Here is a 24,638-nt window from a genome sequence, read left to right on the forward strand (position 1 = left end):
TAGCAATATTTTTCATTTTAAAATGGCCTTGGTGGCATGATAGGAGTTCTCACTGGTAGATAATGCTGGTGTGTGATGCACTTTCTGGCATTACTAGTGGGAACTGGATGGGCAAAAAGGCCATTCATTTTGAAGCACTGCCATTAATCTCCCAACTGTAAGTGCCCATCCAATATTTAATCTCTCAGCTGAAGTTGCTGTGTAAGGGTGAACTCACTACTGTAATCGTTCAGCTTGGCTCAGCTCCATTCAGATTCTGGATGAACATCAGGATATTGGAAGGAGCACCTGGCTGATATAATAATTCAACAAAAGAGGGTTTTCTGCTGTGACAGACTAGGCTTCAGGATAAGCTGAATAGTGTATTTAAAAAATTAGAGTCAGGGGAAAGCAAACCAGCCAGGTGAAAGTCTCGAAATCTTGAATGCAGATCAAGTCTCAGAAAGTGAGAAGAAATAGTGGCAGATCTGTAATCTGTGAGGCATGGTCAGTATGGTAATTGTGTGGATAATAGATGGATAGCTGCATTCTGAAACAATCTTTTTCTACTAAATACCCTTTCCTAACAGTGGGAGAAAATCCATCAACAACAATGGAGAAATTCCTGTTGACCCAATGATCCTCAGAACAGGCTTATCATTGCCATCTATGGACAAAAATTCAAGCCTACACTAATAGTAGAGAGATAGTACAGTCATCCGCGCTGATATAGATAGGTACGGTATATCGGATGTCTCAGGGTCCAAAGAACCATCAATTCTTTGCAACAGGTGTGTGTCCCATCAACAATTAGTTTCAATGCATCAGATATCCTTCAGAGAGAGAATCCCAGGGGTATATTTAATCAGGTCTCTTGAGTTTCCAAGATAGATGAAACTACGGGGAAGACAGAATAGTCTTGCAAATGGCTTCTAGCACATAAACCAGAGGATAAGCCCTGATGAATGCTAGCAGGACTCTGTACCAAACCATTCTGGATGTTGGGGCTGTGCAGCGAACTGCTCCATTGCCATTGGACTGAGCTTGGGCAGAAATGAGAAGGGTAATTCCAGTTCCTTCCCAGTAAAAGTTCAGCCCTTTGGTTTACATCTTTATCTTCAAGTATTCCATCCACCTTCCTTGGCCTTTTGGCAGCTCTGCTTTCAGGAAATGAAAATGGAAGCTGCTGTCTCTTTTGAGCGAACCTGTTGGTGACTCTTTGTAAATAGTTCCTTCTCCCAGTGCCAAATACCATGAGAACAGGCTATTGTGAAATAGCAAGTCAAGGTGAGATCAGATGCCCTGGCTTAATTGCTGCTCCAGCTTCACAAAGGCTCTCCTTACAATCAGAAGATTTGTTTTTAAAGCAGGACGGTAGCTAGGAGGAAGGAGTCCCCAGTTCATTTTCAGGAAACAGATGGAAGACTGGGCTTATACTGTAGTCTTGGATAAATTGTACAGGATGCTGCTGAAAGCTCAGTTCATGGACTGCATTAGCCTTGACAGATTGCTCTTTCCAGCGTATGATAATGCAGTGTTTAACATCTCTGCTCTGTTTTGCTAGATCACTTTCTCGGAGAGGCTGAAACACAGCAGAGCTGGCAGCAAATTCCTGATGGCCAAGGAGTTCCCTGGCTGCCATGCACACAACCACACAGCCTCTGTGCTGAAGGAAGGCCAAGGGCGGGCACTTCATCTTGTCCACACAGCGAGGGCCTGAGGTCAGCAATACACGTGCCACCCCCATCCTCAGCTGGGTCGTTTCTTCCTGTGGCTATAGAGGACTGTTATATCTTTTATCGTGACAGTGGGTGGAGATATTTTTGAGATAGGCAGGAGGTTATTGTTCTTTAGGTTGAATAAGATGTCCAAATTACATCCAGGCCCCTGTACACGGTATCAGCACAAAGAGACAAGACAGCATCTGCCACAAAGAGTTTCTGGTATTTGTGATGGTTAGAGACTGGGTGGCAAGCAAAAGCACAAGATCTGCTGGGATCCTCACGCTCAAGGTTTCCTTTCATTGGAAACCGGATGGGGGAGTGGAGAGATAGAGAAGGAAGTAGGGGCCTGTGCCTCACTGGGAAGTGGTGCACAGCTGGGGGCACACCTGTCATGAGGAACCAGAAGCCCTCCAAGGTCTTATACAGAAACAGCCAGAGGATGAGGGAGCTGCCGCAGGGGGCTGGGAACTGACCCAGCTGGCTATACCCACTTAGTGGTGCCCAGCCCTTGTACTGGTGCTTTCAGGGGTTGCCCATAGCTGCTACAAGGATGTGCCCTTTGCAGTTCATCTGCCCCATCTTGCCAGGTGCTTAAAAATGCTCTGGTCCAGCATGGCAGTGATGTAGTATATCCTCATCCCATTATCATGATATCTGAGAGTTTCAGCCCTTTGTTTGGTACTATATGTAACAATTTAATAAAATACTATGGGGGTTTTTGTTTTGTTTTGTTTTGGCTTTTGTTTGTTTGTTTTTCTTAGTGCTTCTCTTACTGTAATGCTGAGCACAACTGAGAGAACCAAGACATGAACTCAAAGGAAAAATTCAGAGGCTAAGAGCAGCTTTTAAGCCTTAGAAAATGCTGAAATGGAAAAAAAAGCCCAGGTATTGTCAAAAAGGTAGGAAATAATTTCTGCTTCAAATTCATTGAAGACGTTGGAAGCACTCCAAAGAGGAGCTGGTCCATTAAATCATGGAAGAGTGGCTGCACTGAGTCAAATCAAAAGCCCATCATGACAGTATCCTGTCTTTGACAGTTATCGGTAGCAGCTGCTGTAAAAGAATAAAAGAAAGAGGACAAGGAGGGGGGACCTACCTACTCTAATAAAATTTGTACATTAGGAACTTCTGGGGCTGTTCTCTGCAGTGAGTCCACCTTATCCTTTCAGGCCCAATGTTCACAGTCTCTTCTTCGTACTTTTGCCATTCGAAAAGTTTATGGCAGTGAATTTATGGCAGTGGAGAATTTATGGCAGTGACTCTCCTGGCTGAGTTATCAGCTATGTGAAAGACTGTTCCCTTCAATTTGCTTGAAACGTTCTACCTGATCATTTAATTCAGCGTCCCCTGCTCCTCCTCTGCAGTGAGCAATTGCACACTTTCTAACCTATCTAGAAAGATAATTTTAGATTTCACCTCATTTTCTTTTCCAGACTGAAGAATTCCAGCCTATTTACTTCATCCATAAATAGGAGCTGATCATCTTTTTGTGTCCATCTATGCCTTTCATATAATTCAACTGTAATTTCCTCAAGAATAAAACAGAATCATGCCCCATCTGTTTAAAGCGCCTTGTGCATGAGTGTTGCATTCTTCTGACCCAGCTGGCATTAGAGACAGTCAGGAGGAAAGTTCAAAATGCAGAATTTCTGTACGTAGAATTTATGCAAATGGGTACAATTTCTGCATTGCAGACTGAAAAAAAAAAGAAGACAATTTTGCCATTTCTGCCACTCCACTAGTAATATTTTTAGTTACCCCAGGCAATGCAGCAGCCTGGTGACATTGCATTGTTTGAGGTTGGACGGGACAGAATTAATAGCAGGAGATACTTTAATGAGAACAGAGCACCAGGAAAAGAGTGATGTGTTTGGATTTGCTTTATAGCGGAAGATGCAAAGCGGGTAGGAATACTCTGGACTGATTCCAGCTATATTGCATATTGGCGTCCAAAGATATCTGTGCTAAAGAGCTCCTTTTATTTTCTGAGCCATGCCTCAGTAGTCAGGAGAACTTGTTTGGTGGGCCTGAAGCCAAAAGGCCCAACCGTCTGACTTTCCGAAGCTGATGTTTACTGTCCCTTGTATCACAAAGCTGGTGCCTGGAGAGCAGCTGGCCTGAGGTGTCTGGAACAATCCCAGCCACGGTTTCATAAGAAACTCTTTCTATGTCTCTGCTTTCCCACAAAGGCTCATATTTTATGATTGCTGGTGGGCAGGAGGCTGATGAAATGCATAGCTGATCTGAAAACATAAAAAGGCAAGAGGCAAGATTTAAAAATTATACCAGTCATGGTTAGGCCTGTGAAATAAATAACACACACAGTCATTGTGCAAGGAGGAACAACAAATTCACAGCCCCCTCCACCGGCTGGTTTCCTGTCTGTGGTGTAATGGGTGGGAGTCTGGGTAGTAAATTTACGCCTCACTAAAAGCTAGATTATAAATTCATTGTACTCTCCCTTCCTTGCCCTCTTCCATGTTGTCTCCAAAATTAAGAGCTGCATTGTACCAGAATCATTTTAATTACACATATATGTTTAAAAAGCCACAAACTTTCTTCTGCCTGAAAATTAAGATTTTCTGGAACAGACTCCCATTTTAATTCAGAAATGGGGTGAAATGCAGTAGTGTCAGCTTTGACACCATGGAAACTGTGAACTCTACCTCTTTCCTGGTCATGTTTTTCAGTTCAGGTGGGGTAGCTCAGGAGTGAAACGAAATGAGCCAACACCTAGTTGGTTCCTATTCCCTGTGGAGAAATGCAGGATTTGGATCTCCCAGGCGCTCAGCCTGGCAGACAAACACCGTCTCAAGAACAAGATGATTAAGGGAGTGGAGCACCTCCCTTATGAAGAAAGGCTGAGGGAGCTGGGTCTCTTTAGTTTGGAGAAGAGGAGACTGAGGGGTGACCTTATTAATGTTTAGAAATATATAAAGGGTGAGTGCCACGAGGATGGAGCCAGGCTCTTCTCGGTGGCAAACAATGATAGGACAAGGGGTAATAGGATCAAACTGGAACACAAGAGGTTCCACTTAAATTTGAGAAAAAACTTCTTCTCAGTGAGGGTGCCAGAGCACTGGAACAGGCTGCCCAGGGGGGCTGTAGAGTCTCCTTCGCTGGAGGCATTCAAAACCCACCTGGACATGTTCCTGTGCAACCTCACCTAGGCGTTCCTGCTCCAGCAGGGGGATTGGACTAGATGATCTTTTGAGGTCCCTTCCAATCCCAAGCATACTGTGATACTGTGATACTGTGAAACAAACTGAAAAGCGATGAAAGCTGATAAGTCAGTAATTACTCATCTCCATCAACATTAGCCATGTACATGCTGTCATCTTTGTGCCACCTCCTTTGCCCCTAGGTCACAGGTCAGGGAACCTCCTGGAAGGCTATGGACCTGCTGCACAGCCTTTTCACCTCCACTGATGGTAGCCACCATCGTACATGCTCTATAGACCACCTGCACGGATTTGCCTGGGGATAAATGCTGTGGCTGCTCCTTCTGTCCACAACGTTGGTAACCTTGCCTGGGGGTCACTAGTGCTCAGGCATATTTTGACACTGACCTGAAAGAAAGCAGATTACAAAGGTGATTTCAGAAAGCATGTTGTGAGTGAAAGGCCAGCTCCTTTCCATCTGACTGTCTTCTGATGCTCACACCCCAGGCCAGCAAAAAGGGTCTGAGTCCCAGGTATAACAGAGGATAGTTTATGCCAATATGTTTGTTGAGGATGCCTCACTTTGCCATGACCTGAATAAAAAAAAAATCTCTAAATGCTTGAAAGCCACAGGTTGCCTAATGCATTTATTGGAGAGCCAACAGAAAAGGAAATGGCTGGTAGAGGTCCCATTTAGTTTTTGTCACACTGGGGTTGGTGCAGGTGGAACATAGAGATGTTGGATTTTCTGGCTCACATTCTTCACCACAAGAGATACAGAAGATCCAACAGCCCTGAGCCATCACAGGGTGAAGGTATTTTCATGCAGCAGACTCTGCTTGGGAGGTAGGAAATAGTTCAAGTGAGGAAAAGACAGTGAATTTAAAAGAACTCCAGCCTCCTGGGGCTGGCTCAGATACTTGAATATTGCTGTGCGTTGCAAGGGCAAGACAATCGTCACTAGGGTTGCTCTTCAGGGACAAACAGAAGCAACACTTATTTCAGTGGTTATGGGGGTGGTCTGTATATATGATTCATGACAGATATGCTTATCTACTGTGAACCTCTTTGAGTAGCTAAAACGTTCATTCCAGTTGATGCATTCACTGGTGATGATAAGTGTAAAGGGAAACCAAGCGCACTATTTTTATTCCTGTCTGAGTACTTGTATTTTCCACATAAAGAGACATGAAGATGCTGCTTTGCAACCTTCTCTCCTCTCAGGGACAGAAGAGTATAGTTGCTTTTAATCGAGTAAATTGTTGTCAGCACACAGTCCAGAAGTCTACAGCTACCTTGGCAAGCGGCCAGACAAACAAGGTTGCTCCAGTTTGAGCCTCAAGTGTCATTAAAGTGTGACATATTAGAAAGAATAGCCTTGGATGGAAAATCTACCTTGACCTGTGACTCAGCAAGCTGGGGAGCACAAGTGTCTCTCACTCTGTCTTCTAATTTTTACAGTCTGGCAGAATCTGTTTTTCTGATAGCATGGACCTCATCTCAGTAGCAAAATTACTCTCTAAGCAACCTCTGATGTAATTACATCACATACAGCCCTCTGCCCTCTTTCACTGATAATCACCCAAGCACGTTGTGGCTAACAACCAAATGCAACTTTTGCTTCTGTGAGAAGTACCGTTAGAGAAGTATTAAAGTACTTTGGCTTTCCACAATATAATGAGGGGTTTTATTGTTCTTTGTATAAAGTTGACCATGGACATCTGCTTTTATTTTGTATTTCATTCTAGCCCACCCATCTGTTCTCCTTCTCTGAGGTGGAAATAAAGGAGGTAGGTCGTTATCCGACTTGCCATCATTTTACAGACCAGCACTGGCTCATCTCCAGTTTCAGCATTCTTGTTGCTGTACACAGGCTTTGGATCTGTTTGAGGCTCTGCTATGTTATTCTTTCTATTCTATTCTATTCTATTCTATTCTATTCTATTCTATTCTATTCTATTCTATTCTATTCTATTCTATTCTATTCTATTCCATTCCATTCCATTCCATTCCATTCCATTCCATTCCATTCCATTCCATTCCATTCCATTCTATTCTATTCTATTCTATTCTATTCTATTCTATTCTATTCTATTCTATTCTATTCTATTCTATTCTATTCTATTCTATTCTATTCTATTCTATTCCAATTTTCTCTCTATTGCTTGGATGTCAGATCAAATGACATGTACTTCCACTTCAGACACTGTCAATCAGATATTCCGTAGATGTGTTCACCATGGCAAAAGGCCTCCTCTTCTTCCCCACCTCCGGATGAAGGCCTCATCTGGAGTGCTGGATGCCACCGTGGGGATGCAGGCAGAGTCCCTTCCAGCTGGTGTGCTGCTGGCTCAGTGGTACTTACAGGAGCTGCACCACCCATTGCCAACTGCTCTGTGGATTAGGTACACAGGAGCTGCCATGTCAAAACAGGCCATTAGTCCATCTAGTGGCTAATGTAAGATATTTTTAGAGAAAGACATGAAAGGTTTATAATGAATCCAATTAGTCAATATTATACCAGTGGGGGATATTTCTCCCTGACCTCAGCTGGTTATCAGATTATGTACCCTGAAGCATGAGGATTGATAGTCCTTGTCATTTCAGTGTATCTGGAGTAGCTGCAGATGCTCTGTTTATTCATTTCTATATTTAGGAACAAATTAAACTTATATGCAAGAGCATGCAACTCCTCTAGTTTCATTGGTGTCAAACTAACATTGAATCAGATAAATCTATTGATTGAAGACACGTCTTTGAACATGGAAGAATAATGTCAAGCTTTGATTTTTTTTTTGCTCTACACTAGAAAATAGATCTGTTCCTACAGAATGGCATTGCTTACACTGCAATATTCTTAAGCAGATTTTTTCAGCATGGGCACAGCAGTTTAAAAAAAAAAATCAAAACTGACCAGCTGGCATTTACTGAGGCAGACTTTACACAGGAGCAAGATCAATCTTCGGAAAGTAAACCTCAAGTGCTTACTATAATATTGATACGCACCTTAATGCATTTTTAATGAAGAAATGCTTTTTAGAAACACAGTGTGCCCCTTCAAAATATTGCCATGATATTTTCTGCTGAATCCACCTCTCTAAAAAGTAATGCAACAGTAATGAAGGTAAGTATAGATTTCCCCCCCAAATCCCAGTATTTATTATAAATGTGACTTCCATCTGTGAGTGTGTGTTTGTGCATTTATGGGTTTAGCATCAACTTGTTCCGCTGTTTACAATGAGAGGCTGCTGAGATCTGTACACAGAGACCAGTTTCTCTGATGAATTTAACCACTCATTTTCATGGTGTTCAGGGTGACTCACTGGCTGGTGTGTGGGAACATAATTCATCCTGCATATTTCTCCTAATTTTGGCTGTGATTATTACTTTGAATATTGCCTGATTTATAAATCGAGTCCTGTACTGATCACCTAAACTACATGGGTTTATTTCTACTCCCTGATGGGGATTGCCCCAAGTAATTTAGGGGCTTTCAGGAGAAGCACATGTACAATGTCTGCTGCTATTTTGGGAGAATATCCATTTGTAAAAGTTATGCATAGTGTGTTTTTTGTATTACTGACACATTCATTTTTTAAAAGGTAGACAAGCAACAGGAGAGGTGCTATATGAATCAGAAGATTGAGTGTTTGCTATAGAAACTACCTGTCATGCAATTAATAGTGAAACATTTGTTAATATCTGGTGAACACCTGCGTATACTATTCCTAAGAATAACATTTGATTCCAGTTTCTCCAGGAGAAACATTACAGAACCATGCCTCTTTCCTATGATGTGGTACATTTGAAAATAAAACATGAGCCTGGTGCTTGGAAGAGTTCCTAGAGTTTTCCAATTCATCATTTGTCCTTCTTTCATGTCTCTGACTTCACTCTCTGATAAGTCATTGTGTTGCAATGCTTTTCTGCAGCTGTCCCTCCCGCCTTCATGCAGGGTTTAAGTGACACCTTTCTTCTAAGGCTCCTTGCAGGGTTTCAGATGGTCATTCAGACTTGTGCCAAGGGGAGGCACAGGGTGGGTATTCATATCACCTGCCATTAGCACGTAGGAGCACAGAGTGTTCAGAATCTCCTTCCCTGCTGGAGGAGGAGGAGAAGCTATTCCAGAGACCAGCCCAGAGGCCAGACCTGTTCAAGGGTGCATGGGGTGGCAGGTCCTGATTACATTCACCCAGCATCATCACTGGGGGCCCGTTCACAACAAACCGTTGCTACTATCTGGTTTGGGTTGCCTCTCTGTGGAAAGACTGGGGGCCAGAAATATGCAGAGTTTGGTGAGCACCTGGACAAGGACGTGCCTGGAGTGTGTCTCCAGATGAGGAACTTGGGCGTTTGCCCAGATTTGGTGAGATAGATACAACTGCAGAGTATCTGAGTTAAGCTCCACTTCTGAACTACTATTTGGAAGAAAGTCTCTCCTTCTGCGCTGCAAATTAAGCCTAGAAGCCAGAGACAAACAATCACAACCCACTATAACCTAGCCATGTGGAGAAGTGGAGCCTTTTGATTTGCTGAAGTTTTGGACACACTTTCCATTGCTGTCATGCTGGGATAAAAATGTCTGGGATGCCCTTCCAGCTTATGATTCATCTGTGCTGAATCTTGCTACTCTAAACTGAATGAACAATCAAAATGTGGACTGAAAATCAAAGATGATGCAGGATGGTGTCTATCTCCTTCTCATAAGCATTCATCTTCATATGCTTTCTGAATATTTCAAAGTGTTTTGGCATGTATCATCCTGAAATGTTTGTTTCAGATTTCACAGTTAATGAAAACTCATTGAATGCAATATTATATTGACACTTAGATGCATGTGAACTCTACTAGTAGTTCTTCTCTATTCATTTTCATGAACACAAAAGCTGAGGAGTTGAACCTTGGTTTCTGATTTATGTACTGCCTGTTCCTAGCACAAGGATTTTGGTAGAAGATGAACTGCAGCAAATGAGTCCTGAGTAGAGGCACAGTGAAGCTACCGGAGTGAGCCCAGACACAGATTTGTCCCCCTGTATCTACTTCAACTTTTTGCCTATTTAGAATGGATTTGGCTGAAAAAGCCCTTGGCTTCAATATGTCTAAAGTTCAGTTTATTTTTACTGACTCAGGTCCTGCAGGACTCCTAAGGATTTCAGGCACCAGACAGCTGTGTTTAGCCTTTTCTCTTACAGTAACGTCGAGGGAACCTATCATAACTGGCAAGCCTTCTAAAAACATGAGGGCTCATGGATTACAAAAGGAGAAAACAGTCAGATTAAAATAAACTGTTACCAGACAAAAAGACATCCACCCTTTCCCCCTATAACTTCTTAAAAAACAGGGAATTTGCTTTGATCAGACTTTAAGGTGAGAGCAGATCTCCTGGAAGTTATCTTCAAGCTAACAAAACAGTGATAAGCAAGGGAGGAAATGGAGCCAAGATACAGCATGTTTGTTAAAAGACAAAAATCTGGCCATTGTAACAATCTCCTCCAAGATCTCCCAGAGAGGACGTTACAGAAAGAACTTAGTTGAGCCCTGAACAGGATTTCCATTCTTGCACAGTTGGTCTGTTTGCATGGCTTTGGGATCACATGGAAATATTCTTCGAAGAAGACACAGAGACACTTGACAATTCAAGCACTTCTAGTTTGCTTTCACTTTGCTGGGATGGAGTTAAAGTATAGAGCACAAGTGGGAAAAAAAAACCAAAACTAAACAAAACAGACAAAAAAAACCCCAAACCAAAGTAACAACAACACCACCAAAAAACCTCAATCCAACCAACTAAAAAAACCCCAACACAACAAAAAAAAACCACCAAAACCCCCCTCTCACATTTAGTCTTTACTGAGGAATTGAACCACTGAGGGATTTCTGAGCCAACACATACTCATGCCCAAACTTCTTGAGACACCCTAAGGATCAGTTTCCCAAGGAAGCACTTCATGCTATGGAAACAAGACTATGAAAAATAAAAGGCTGTGGAGAAGTTGGCCCACTCAGTCAATGCTGCGCTACTGTGAATTGCTTTACCGGGTCAGGCTGGATGATCTCCTCATCTGGAGACAGGCTGCTGTAAACCCAGTTTCACCAGCCAGTTGACAGAGGGTTTGTGTTAAACAGCTGAAGAGTGCTGTGAAAATGAGCCTTTGATTTTCATGGAGTCATTCCAGGTTTAAAATGAAATGAGCGAGATGAGAATTTGCAGGGAAAGAGCATGGCTCCATCAGCCTGCAGCCATCAGGAGAGATGGAAAGTCTCCCTGACATGGTATGAGCAGTGGGGTCTGTCACCAAAGGCAGAGGCACCTCCAAGAGTGAGTAACCCCCTCCCTAAAAAGGTAGGATGAATCACCCTTGTGGAGTTCCTCCCTCTTTCCATTGACTGCAACGGAAACACAAGCAATGTTTTTGACTGTTTGCTCAGCTTTTATACCCCTGAAACCTGAGTCTGGTGGAACAACTCAAGGAAAATGGCTTATTGCCCCCTCAGGTGCCAAGGTCACCATGCAGATAAGCAGAGGACTCCACCATGTTATCAGTCAGGGTTCCTCCACCTAGCTATATTTAGAGTGAAGAAGCCCAACAGCACAAACAGGATTTACATCTGTGGTTATCTTGTTTGTCTGGATTTTGTGTAGCAGCAAATTGCTTGAGGAGACATTCAGAAGAAGGTGAAAACAAACAGCCTTCCATCTGGAGTTTCTCTAATAATACAGATTTTTTAACCTGAGAACCCAGCATAGCCTGAAGTCACACAGAGAAATGATCAGAAATGGTCATGGTTCTGAAGGAAATCAGGTACTTATAAGCTACTCATCAGTAAGGACTTCCGCTTCAGCTTATGATTTCCACGGGACAGTTTTGTCCTAGCTGTGTTAGATATAGTGCTTAGATGAGAATATATGAAATGTAGGCAGTGAATGTATACAAGACACAAGTCTTAGCTGGTGTGTTCAGGATAAGGGGGAGAGTGAATGCCAGTAAAAAGGAGTGTGCCTTGCACATCTGCTCAGAACATTTGGATTTTATGTGCTGCTGGCCAGTGTCTAATGACACTGTCCTGAAACCATCTAAAACTCAGGGAGACATTCCTGCAGGCAGTTTGCCATGTGTCTTGAGCTTCAGGATCCCTTTGGATGCTGTTGGTGTTCAGGAGATGACCTGGCCCTTTCAAAGCTTGCTGCTTATTCAGTCTGATGCCTACCTGTAATAATGAATTAAGATGTTGACTATTAGTCACTCCCACTCTTGCTTAAAAGGTGTTTTTCTCAAATTCCACACAATGTCTTGCAGCTCATGGATCTTGGGATAAGGTAAAGAATGACGTTTTAAAGGAGCCATTTATGTACTCTTTGAATGTTGTATCAATCTTTGGCTTTGCTTTTCTTGACTTGGTAGGAGGACTGTTTTGCTTCATTCCTACTTTCTCCCAAGGCCTTATCAGGCACTGAGTCTGCACTGTCAAGGAAGGCAGGAGGGGAAAGTCACTGAGGGTTGTCATTGTCCTCGTCATGGTGCACCATAGATCCATCACTGCTTCAGAGCAGGAACAAAAAGGCAGCATGGGCAGCATGTGCACTGGAAGGAGTGAAAGGGGTCCTTTCATCCAGCTAAGCACCACAGCTAAGTTAGGAAACCAGAGTAGTCCTCGTTTTCCTTCACAATCCAATGGCCTGTCCAGACATCTTGCACCTCTTCCTTCTTATGATTTTCCATTTGTGTGTTCCTCCTCACATTGCCACTTCCTTGCCCTTCAGACCTTGGCCCATCTCATCCCAGCCCTTCCCTTCCCTTTTCTGCCAGCTGGCCTCCAGGTAACTCAGATGACAGGCCTGGGGAGGATAACCTCTCCCCATCCAGGTGCAAAGCATCTGCTGTTCCCTCACCTTTCCTATCCAGCCATCACACCCACATCCAACTGCTGCTAAGCAAAGCAGCATGAAGCCAGCGCATTTGCATGCATTTGTGCAAGCTTTCTGTGAGGGCTGAGTTTCACTTTGGGTTTCAGGTTTATGTGGAGCCAGACAGTGGTCGATATCAGCAAGTGATGTGTTTTGTCACTTCTGCCTCCGAGGCTGGGTATTCTGCTATTGGATAATTCACTGGCTATTATATAGATATCCAAAGGTTCCCTTTAGTGGGATTAAAGTTATTGCCAAGACTTTGATGGTTTTGGCCCTGGTACCTGGGAGGGAAGACTCTGGGATTGTTTAGTTTATGGAAGAAATGACCAAGGCCGTGGTGAGGGTGGGGAAATAGTATCAATTTTCAAATAGAATAAATATTGCTAGCTAGGAGGGGGACATGCTCTCCATATCCTTGGAGAACTTGACAAAATGGAAGAGGTTTAAATTATCAAAAGAGAGATTTAGCTTAGGTACTACAGAAAGCTTTCTCATGGTAAAGATGATAGTGCAGCCATGGAATGGGTTGTCAGGGAAAATTGTGTAGCCTCCATCGTGGTGTCAGTGCTGGAGGTGACAGAGTTCCAGCACAGATTAGATCAGTATTTTATTCTATTGATCGACTGTGGAAGAGGCAGATGGACTAGATGACCTCTAAAGGTCTCTTCTAGCCCTTTTTTCTCTGACTCTTTTATAATAAGTAGCACCAAGTGTCGTTTTGGAGGCTGTATTAAGATGGGTAAGAGAGGACCCCTACCCAGAAGAACCCAGATTCAGCAGAGAAGAGACAAAATGTGCCTGGTGGGCAGGGAGGCAGAGAGAGAGGAGCGAGGTTTCCCAAAGCTGCTCAGTGACAAGGTGGTGGGGAGGAATTTGTGCTTCTGGAGCCACCATCTAGTGGCTGTCTGACTAGAGGCTGTCCAGAAACATTAACTTCCTGTATTGGCAGTGAGTCTGAAGTTTGGAGAGTTTTATATTGCTTTCAAGTACTTTGAATATTTTTCAGTGCCTATCAGAAGACTACAGAACTTCCCGTTCTACCTTTCAGATGCCCCATCCCTGGAAACATTCAAGCCCAAGCTAGACAGGCTCTGAGCAACCTGATCTAGTTGAAGATGTCCCTGCTCATTGCAGGGGGTTGGACTAGATGACCTTTGAAGGTCCCTTCCAACCCAAATCATTCTATGATTCTATGATTCTGTGATTTTATGATTCTATGATTCTAATGCTCTGAAGTACATTAAATCCCTTATCAAACCTGTAACACACTAGATTTTGCTCAGATAACCCAATGTCAGATTTCCAAGTGATATTTGTCTGCAGGGAAGCCCAAGAGCTGAGGCAGACATCAATTTGATTTGATGAAATCACAAAGTTCCCTCTCTGTCCTTCTTCCCTTTTCACCGTGGCTGGTTGTCTGTGAGCTGAGATCCCAAAACATGTTGGATACTGGTTTCAGTGTGAAGGGACTGCTGAAGAACCAGGCTGTACCTGCAGCTGCAAAATAATTAATACTACTCCTTCATCTTAATTTGTGGAGATGGGAGCATTTAAAAAATTAGGGAAAATAATATTTATATTAGTCATTTCCTCTTGATTTTCTTGTGCTCTAAGTCACAGTTACTACCCAAGGGACTTTCATGGGCTCAGCTGGAGCTGTCATGTTTGACACTGGAGTCTGGAGCACAAAAATCCAACACACATGCACACAGGCAGGTGTAAAGAGGCAGGAACGCCTACCCCTCATCATTCCCTGTCAGCAGGAGCGGTGGCTCACAGAGGGTTGTTATTTCCTGGGAAGATGGAGAAGGAGCTGGCAGGGAACCTGCCCCTGGTCTTTTTATTTCACCATTCACAAGACAAGCAGTGTCCAGCCCTGCGGTTACCGGAGGGGAGTCAGAGGTCAGCCACGCTTCTGGCCATGCTGGAAACCCTCAGCAGCGTGGGCAGCAGGGGGAATGCAGCATGCTGGGCACCAGCATCTGCTCTGCCAGGGTGGTGGGAGGAAGGTGCTGGCAGGTAGCACGGCATGGCTGACATGGCATACCGAGCCCCCACAGCCTGGCAGGTGGATGGGCTCTGCCAGATTGCCTGCGAGCCAGCAAACAACTCAAGTGGAGTCAATGGAGTCTCCAGGCAGCTCAGATCCCACAAGTGTTTTTATTTCCAACATCAGAGGGGCAATACTGAGGCTCTGCAGCGGGGGGAGAGGGCATCTGGCCTTTGTTCACTCCAGTTTCTTGTTCAGACACCAAAACAGCCTTTCCTAGCACTAGCTTAATTGCCTTCTGCATGGAGAAAGCAAAAGCTGCCTAATTAAGGAGTCATGTCAACAGATTTTTAGCTTTTTTTTCTTTCTAGGAATTAATCTGACTCACCCAACATGCTGTACGGTCATGCATTCCTTACAGACCAGCTTGTTTCTGTTTACGTGTTGCAGTGCACAGCCCTGCACTCTCTTCTGGCTGCGAAACCACAGCACAGAGCTGGTCCTCCGTGATTTCCCAGTGGCTCTGCCAGCCATACCAGAGCTTCCACCTCGCAGGGCCACACTCCCTCCCCAGTAGGCTGACTGCAAGGAACTCATTGATCCCAGCCTGGCTGCTCTGCGTGTGCACAGAGAATCCCAGGACAGCTGGAATAAACTCTTTTCGACAACGACTGATATTTCCTCTTTAGTGGGCAGTGGTGGCATTCTCTGGGGGATCTTACAATCTGCAGAAGGGCAGTGTATCCTCTAGTCTAGCTGCTGTTTGCCATTTGGTATTTATTAGTGGCAATGAATAACAGGGAGAACTAAGTCCATCCTCTCCCCTGGGAGCCATTGACATTATTTAAAACAGCAGAACAACCAAACCAAAACCAGGAGCAGACTCTTGGGGATATCATCTCTCTCAAATACACCACCACAGTAATCCTCAAGCCTTGAAAATTACCTTCAGCATTGTACATCAGCCTGTTTCAATGAACAGCCAGATTCGCAGAATGTCCCAAAGAGCAATAATGTCTGGTTACCTCCAACAGCAAAACCGTCTGATAAAAGTGCCCTCTATACTAAGTGAATCTCGCAGATACAGTATCTTTGGGCTAGAAATTAATCTAGTTGGGAAGCCTTAGACCCACAACAAGGTGGTGGGCAAATTGGCTTCCAATGTTATCACAACGGGTTGTGTCCCAGAAGCTCCCACAAGTACCTTTGTGCAGTGGACTGAAATGAACTGTCCCACAAACCCATGTGGACTCAAAATGGGAGCTGGTATTGGTATAATAAAACTGCATGGTATGTGTAACTATCCCACCTCTGCTGCTCTGATAGTCAAGATTTTCATGTGATGGAGGATAAGGGAAGGCCCTATCAAGGACAGTTTGATAATGTGAGTAAGATGGATCTTGCAGAACACCACTGACAATTCATAGGAAACACACAAGACTTAACCTGAATAAGAGCAATAACATCTTTTCCCTAACTAGTGAATACAGACCCTGCATACAACTCAGAGACCGTCAGATGTGGCTCCCACCTGAATGCTGAGTAAAATGCATGCAACAGCCTGTGGGGTGAAGTCATGTCCCATCGCAGTTCTCAACAAACAGGCTATCAGACGTGACCTGCACCAAGGCAGACCTGTGCAGGGCAGCTGGGTACCTGCTGATAACCAGCAACAGATGAATGTCCATGTGCAGTACCATCTGGCATAGCTGAAGCTGGCTCCAGCCATTTGTTACTCTGAAGGAAACCTCAGGAAAATGTGGACTCCTCTGTGTTTCACTCATCCATCAGGAAAGATGAATTGACAAGCTGAGGGCATCTCAGCTATAGGTAGAACAAAACAGCTTCTGGGTCAATAGTTTGACTGCCAAGGTTGTTACCCTTGGATTTAACTTTAGAAAGGTGGGGTTTTTTTAAGTGACCGAGGTGACAAAGAACTTTATTATCTTTGTTATTACCTGGCTGAATCAGTCTAAGAAGTCATCTAAGTGCTAGCTGCACTAATTTCAGATCCAGGAATTAGTGATAATTATGATACAGTGATATGAAAATTGAAGTCATTGAGATGTGATCCAATTTCAGGCCTCCATGTTGGGAACAATCCACATTATTTGAGTCTAATTGAAGATACCTACTTGGCTACAGATGAAAAGGAAATGATCAGATGATAGTATTGACACAGATACTTTAAGAAGAGGTAGGAGGTAGGACCAGTTTAAGCTGGCATTCACTGCAGAGAAATATCTGTTACATCTCCACCTAAGTATTTGTTAGTGCCGGGCCAGTTGCTGCAGTGGCAACATCTTCTTGAGGGGTGTTAATAGAAGTTATTAAAATATAGAGTAAATATTTACAAATGACGTTTTCATGAACAGGCACAATGGATGCACATGTGAAAACTTGTTTGAGTGAAAGCAAAGAGTAGTTGCAGATGCAGAGCAGCTGCTGGTACACGTGAGAAGCTGCTGGAATTTACCTTGAACACAAAAATGTTCATTTGCATGGTTAAATGTTGGCTTCAAGCAAGCACCTGGTTTTGATGTAATTAATGGATGTGATGGGTGCTATTCCAGTCACTCAAACACTCATGAGACAGACCTACAAAGTAATTGAAAAGACTTAGTAAAGGATTTTCTTCCGAGTAAGATTTATGGTTTTATTTATAATCTAATTTTGAAACTTTTCTGCCTGATTTGGCCATGTCTCTAACTCTTCAATAAACCCACAGAAGTTCTGAATTCTTCCCTCTTTTCGTAAGTACAATTTGAAATTCCATAGTAATAATTTACTTGTAGGAAATAGGGTTTCAGGAGTGCTTGATTCAGGATCTAATGAAGATGGAGAAGGTCAGCAACCACCACATTATGACTTCTTTGGGAAACATTTGGATTGAAGAGAAGCAGGACAGTCCCTTCCTCCACTCCCACACTGTCAGGAGACCTGACCAGTTGCCTGTATATCTCAGGATGGGAAGCTACTGTCTGACCAGGGACCATGCTCCATCCTGGCTCTTCAGGATACCAGGTTATTCCACTCTGTTAGAGGATTAATCTTAAAAACAAATAAAAACGTGATATTAACTTCCTACCTTGTTATACTGGTTTTCACACACTCCACACACCTTTGCAATTAACGGTTGTAAAGAAAATGAGATTCTGGGAAATAAACTCCTTTCCTCAGGTCTAACTTGCTTGGCAGAGATTGTATTTATTATGTTCCAGAGAGGCAATTACCAGCCACAGAAACAAGTTACCACACATCTTGCTTAAGAGCTAAGAACCAAGAGTTAGAAAACAAAATTACCCCCACCGTCCAAGGATTTTCAGGTAAACAGTTTGTACTTCCCATCTGAAAAGAAATCAGTCAGTCAGAAAACAAATACTCTTCAGTGAACCCAGCAGCAAACTAAGTCCCCATTTAGTCCTCAAAACCAAGTTGCCATTGCAAGAGTTTTGAATTCCTGGCAGGATCACCTGAACCCATATACACAGGGGCCACAACAGTAAACAAGCTCAGATCTGCCAAGCCTACTGACTTTCCCAACAGAGCACTGTTTTTGATCCTGTCTGTGAGTATATTGGACCAACTTACTGCTTTTCCAAGGGGAGCTCCAGGTTTCATGTGGGTATTTCACAAAAGCAATGTGATTCTTATTTATGTGAGAGGTGACTAGCAAAAGAAAAACTATAATTTTCCGCTCTTCCTTGCACTTTAAAGTGTTTGAAGATAAGAGAAAAATGGGTGCTTTTATTATTTTTTTTTTAAATATTTACTTAGCTGTATATTATACCTTCCAAAATAACCTGTTTTTTCGATGGGTATATTAAGAGCTGGGGAGATGCTTTTTCACCTACAGGGTTAAAGGTTGTGTTTGAATACTCGTTTCATTTAATGTTAACATAAGTTTTCTCAGTTAGGGAACTCTGTGTTACCTTGCCAGCTGTTAGGCTGGCTCCTGCCCTTCGCACCCTTTGCATACACACCTTTTTTACCAGGTCCCCTGTAGATATTTGGCCCAAATCAGTGGGAGTACTCCCCAGTCCTCTCACCTCATCATCCAAGAAAAAAGTGGCTCATCTCTCACCCTTCTATTTCTGCCTGTGCCACTGAAGATGTAATATTGGTGTAGCTTCCTTTGCACACCACTGCCCTTACTGTCTCTAAGGTCAGAGATGTTCATCTGCACAGCTCTAGGAAGGGAAATATCAATTGTGCTACACATTTAAAAAGTGATGGCTCAAGACTGTAAGTGTGAGGACTGGAAACTGGGAGAAGCATCCCAGAAAAGTCAGGGAGTTGGTTAGAAGCTGCTGTTGTGGTCAGGGGCAAAAGCAAAATTAATCAACAAGTATGAGCTTCCTCAAAGCCAGAGGATTTGGGGCAGTGATGGAGTTCCATCTCTAGGATAAGCATGGCTGTCTGTTTTCGTCATCTCTCTTATGACCCAGTAGATCCAAATCCATTTTCTCTCCTCTTTCTCTCCAAAGAAATACAGAGTTGTTCATTCTGCCCAATTATCTTCAGTGCTCACCATGCTCAAGGTTCCCATTTTGCTCCAGTAAAGAGACAAACAGTCTGGGAAATGTCTTAGAAGCAGTACTGGACTTTAACAAGTTGCTCCCTTGTATTGTGTACAAAAAGTTTTGAAGGGCAAAAAATAGTAGTAGTAGAAAAAAGATGAAAAATAATAATAAGAAAAAGCTCCCACAAATGTTTTTTTTTTTTAAATGTTTAAAACAAGGGGGTCTTCTGGGGCACAAAGGAGCCAAGACTTGGAAATGGATTGACATTTCTGCTTTTCTTTTTTGACACTGTTGGGGTTGATTAAGTGATAATTAGGCTAGAGAATGTGCTAACAGTCACTGCATCATCCTGCTCCTTCACCCCCTCAGGACTTGTCACCACTGAATAAAGGGTAAAAATGATACTAGAAATGTCTGCAGTTTTGAGACTGTGTAAATTAAGAAGCTTTGTGCTTTTTAATGCTTTATGGCTGATTTGAGGCAAATCAAATTTCCAGACTGTTTTCTTTTTTTTTTTTTTTCTTTTTTTTTCTTTTCCTCCAGAAATAAAAGGAGATTGTGTTACATGCTCTTTACTAGTAGGATGTAGAGTCCCCAGACCTGGTGCATGGACCATACTTGTGTCTGCACTTTTGTAGACTTAATAGTGGAGGTACACAGGTGTTCTCCACACACAGAGTGCAAAACAAGGACAAATTTCAGTGTACGATACCAGCTCTCCCATAGGACAATACAACTACCTAAAGTATTTTTCAATGTATCTTCTGCTTCACAGCTGGCATTTCCAATCTGGGGGCAGGAGGGCTCATATTTTAACTTTTTTGTTCTGATTCAGAAAAACAAATAGCTTTTTGTAAAAATCTCACAAAAATAAAATTCTTTTCAAGACATTCTCCACTTGTTGGAGAAGTATATAGTTTAGGAAAATTTTGAATATCCATTTAAAAATTCCCTAACCAATTAATTTGATTTCCAAATGAATTTCATTTTATTTTAACATTCGTACTTAATTTTAGATCCTTTCATGAAGTTTTTAACATATGATTTCTAATTTTGTAACATTTTATATGCAAAACTAATACTTATTTAGAAAACAACTTTTTCTATAGTGGCCAAAATACTATAAAATATTAAGAGTGTAAATAACTATGACTGAATAAAAAAACCTTTAAATTCTAGAAGTTAGTGACTCCTGTTGATTTGCAAAAAAATAATTTATTACATTGCTCAGGGAAAGTTGAGCTCTGAGCACATAATCTACAGGGGTTTAAACTTCATATTAAATTAAAACATGAGTTAGGTGCATGAATATGAATTATGTGAGTGTATCTGCTAGCAACTCTTTCCAATTTCCTAGCCTTTGTTTGCTACCATTACCCATATAGCTTAGATAATGATGTCATGAGCTCTTAGGCCATTTTTATCCTGGCTTTTTCAGGTAAACTGTATGAAAAAATTAAAATGGATGATCCCTCCCTAGCTTCTGTGAGAGAAGAGCACAGGAATGGCAAACAGAGCAGAGTATGACTATAGCCTAACTAAAGGAATGATAGAATTTGAGTGAATATTTGATGAAAGTGGCTGGTGTACTTACCTAACTCTATTTATGCTCCATCCCTGGAGACATTCAAGGCCAGGCTGTATGGGGCTCTGAGCAACCTGATCTAGTTGAAGATGTCCCCGCTCATTGCAGAGGGGGTGAACTTGATGACCTTTTAAGTTCCCTTCCAAACCAAACCATTCTGTGATTCATTTTATTTGAAAACGTGGTAAATTCACCACACACATATATATATATATATATATATATATATATATAAAATCAACTCTGTAGCACCTTATACTCTGACACACAAATATTAAGCTAATTTCCTATCTCCCTTCTGAAATGACCATGGCCTAATAATAAAGTCTTCCCTCTGTCCTGGATTCCACATGCAGTTCTCCTCAGGAAGAAAAAGACTTAATATAAATCATATTTAAAGACTATGGTCAAAAAGATGCAGGCCACATTCACATGATACAAGCTCAGAAATACTTTTTTAAAAACAAGGCAACAGTACCAGGAGCCTGACTCCTCTTTATCCTGGAGCACAAGTCTGATGAGGAGCAGCTGAGGGAACTGGGGCAGTTCAGCCCGGAGAAAAGGAGGCTGAGGGGAGACCTGATCGCTGTCTACAACTACTTGAGAAGAGGTTGTAGCGTGGAGGGTGTTGGTTTCTTCTCCCAAGTAGCAAGTGATAGGACAAGAGGAAATGGCCTCAAGTTGTGCCAGTGGAGGTTTAGATTGGATATTAGGAAAAAATTCTTCATGGAAAGGGTTGTCAGGCATTGGAACAGGCTGCCCAGGGAAGTGGTTGAGTTACCATCCCTGGAGGTGTTTAAAGGGCGTTTAGACGAGGTTCTTAGGGACGTGGTTTAGTGGCAGAGTTATGTTAGGTTATGGTTGGACTCGATGATCCTGAGGTCCCTCTCTATGAATCTGTGTTCCCTTTGATATTCTCATTGATTTTGAATCACCAGTTTTCAAGCACCAACTTAAAGCTGACCTTTGCTTGTATTGACACATTGCCCATGAACAGCTAGAGTGGGACCCATCTCACCTGATGTCTGATGTCAATTGTACAGGATTTTATCTCCAGGGTAATGAGAGAGTTTTCTTAGAGATGGTGGAGAAAGGAGTGGGCCTCTTCTCACCTGTTTTCTGATGTCTATATTACAGGATTTTATCTCCAGGATCACCAATGAGTTTTCTTAGAGACGATGGAGAAAAACAGGTATGTCTGCAGTGCACTTTGGCTCATACTCTCCTGACTGAATTTACATTCCCCTGTTCTTCATGCATTCTGTTCCCTGAATAACAAATGTAAAACACAGAACTGCAGATGTTGCATGTACCTTCCTGCCAGTTCAGATGAGTCATATGGCCTCAGCTACAGACCCTTGGCTGCTACCTCCAACTGTATTATTTGAGGTCTTTTTGTCTGGGAGGTTGTCTGATTTGATCTCTTGTGTGTTGGGCAGGACAACAGCCCACAAGTGCCCTGAGTATAGTGCTTGGTGCTGGATGCTGCCCCAGCAGGCCAGCAGAAGTTCTGAGGTAGAAGGAGACATGGTGCTTTAGGAGGCTGCTAAAAGTGCCTCCACCTACCAAAGGGAATGCACAGCACCAGATGACACCGCTTTCTTTACTTAACTGTGATAAGGGCAGGACTTTTAACTCAGCATAGCATCAGGAGGCATTTTCATTTAATTCCCCAACTCCTTTTAATTGTGAATTTCAGTATTAAGCTATTGCCATGCTGAAATGTGAAAAAAATAGCCAAGAGGTACTCTTCAGCTGTTGTAGATGTTGCCTCACTCCTGGAAGAGGTAGGACTGCGTGAATTATCTGATGTTTCTCCTGGGTAAGAAGAACATATTTTCAAAATCAAAACTCAAGATAGGTTTGTGGTAACAGTGTTGAGATTCCTGAGATAGTTCTGTGCTAGTGCTCTGGCTGTTGGTCTGATAAACCTTGCTAATGTTTCTCTTGGCACCCTCTGGCTGGCTGGCAACTGGGCATATTCCTCTCAATGGAGCGTTTTTCCAGTACCAGAGCTGAACTGGAAAAGGAACCTGGGGGCACAATTCAGCAGCTGAGCGCCTGTGGAATGCAAAAGGAATCCAGACATTTAATTCCCTGGTAGCTCTCTGGAAAATCCCTGCCTTGCTGCTCTCAGTAGCTTCAGCAGTAGCTGAGCAGCCAGCATCACCAACGAGCACCAGAAGGCTGGAAGAGCGCACGCTCATGGAGCATTTCTCTTTGCAAATGCTTTGTCGTGCAGCACAGATGCTGTTCCAGGGATCTGCTATTTTCCTGGCAAATCTGTAGTGAATGCCACTGATGTTAGAATTTACAAACAAACACAAAACAAACAAACAAACAAACAACTACCAACCAACTAAACCACTAACAACAGCAACAACAACAACAACAACAACAACAACAACAACAACAACAACAATAATAATAATAATAATAATAATAATAATAATAATAATAATAATAGGAGGGTTATGGCTGATGAAATCCTCTGTAAAAAAATCCTGGCCATTTTAGCAGGCAGGGCATGCAGGGTTTTGATTCTTCCTGTTGATACCCTGAAAAAAAGGGCAAAAGGCACATGACTCTGTGAGTATTTTTCTCTCTAATCTTTTCAGTGAGACCCCCTCTACAACCCTAGGGCACCCCTAAATTGCAGTTCACCCCATCTTGGCATAGTATCCAGGAGCAGCAGACAGCATCGCTCTCTGCAGAGCCCTGTCTTAGATGCTGACATAGAAGGAGCCAACAACTGACTTTAAATGACCACATTTAGGCGAGATGAACCCACCTTCCCATGTATATAAACATTTAGCTCATATGGCTGATGTATATGGACTGTTGTGTTTATAACTTCAGTATTCACTGTACACCAAAGAAGGGAAGTCTAGTTAAAATACACAGAGACAAAAAGGGATCTTTTTCCCCATGTCACCACCCCTCTCCAGCACCGCTGTAAACAGCACTGATATCGCCACATACAAGTAGCTCAAGTGGTCCCAAGATGTCGCAGATTTACTCTCACCTCCAGCTATAGAGTATTCAATCAGCAGCTGTGCCTCTGAAGTGAATGCCATCACTCAGCAAGCTCCTGATGGGATGCCAGTGGCTTCTACATGAGTTTCTCTAAAGCAAAAAAAACCCCTCTTTTAGGAATAAGCAGCTCCCATGTCAGCTGAAGCTCAGCCAGTACACAGACAGATGCTAATGACTTCCAGCAGGGAAAAGGGTCAAACACAAAAATCCCCTAAATTTCCTGACCTAGATGAGACCAGTCTCAGCACGGGTGAGAATGGTATCACCATTAACACCGCAAAAAAACATTATTATCATGTCTAGAACTGGTAATGAGACAAGTTCATTCAAGATGTTTATGTTTTTTTGTGTAAACAGTGATTGTCAGTGTGCATGGTGTTGGAAATGCCTTATTTATTGAACAGTTTGCAATATGAGATTGGAGTATGCTTTCACCAGGTGGGAAAGCGTTTTACCGTAATGAAGGTTAATGACTTGCTGGCAGTTCAGCCATGTCACTATCGGCCATATCTGTTTGCTACCAGAATACGAGAGGATGGCCCCTGCCCACCAAAGAAGCCATCAGCATCCTTAGGGAGCTAAAGGCAGACGCTAGCCTTGGGGCAGGAGTGTGGAAAATGTTTCACGAATAAATTAATACCAATAATCCAGGGAGTGAAGAGTGACTTGAAGCTGAAAAGCAGCCCAAGGGACCCCAAGGAAGGGGAAGCAAATGAACTGAGATTTTCTGT

The sequence above is a fragment of the Streptopelia decaocto genome (assembly GCF_964273445.1).
Source record: "Streptopelia decaocto genome assembly, chromosome: 1".
NCBI classification, from domain to species: domain Eukaryota; kingdom Metazoa; phylum Chordata; class Aves; order Columbiformes; family Columbidae; genus Streptopelia; species Streptopelia decaocto.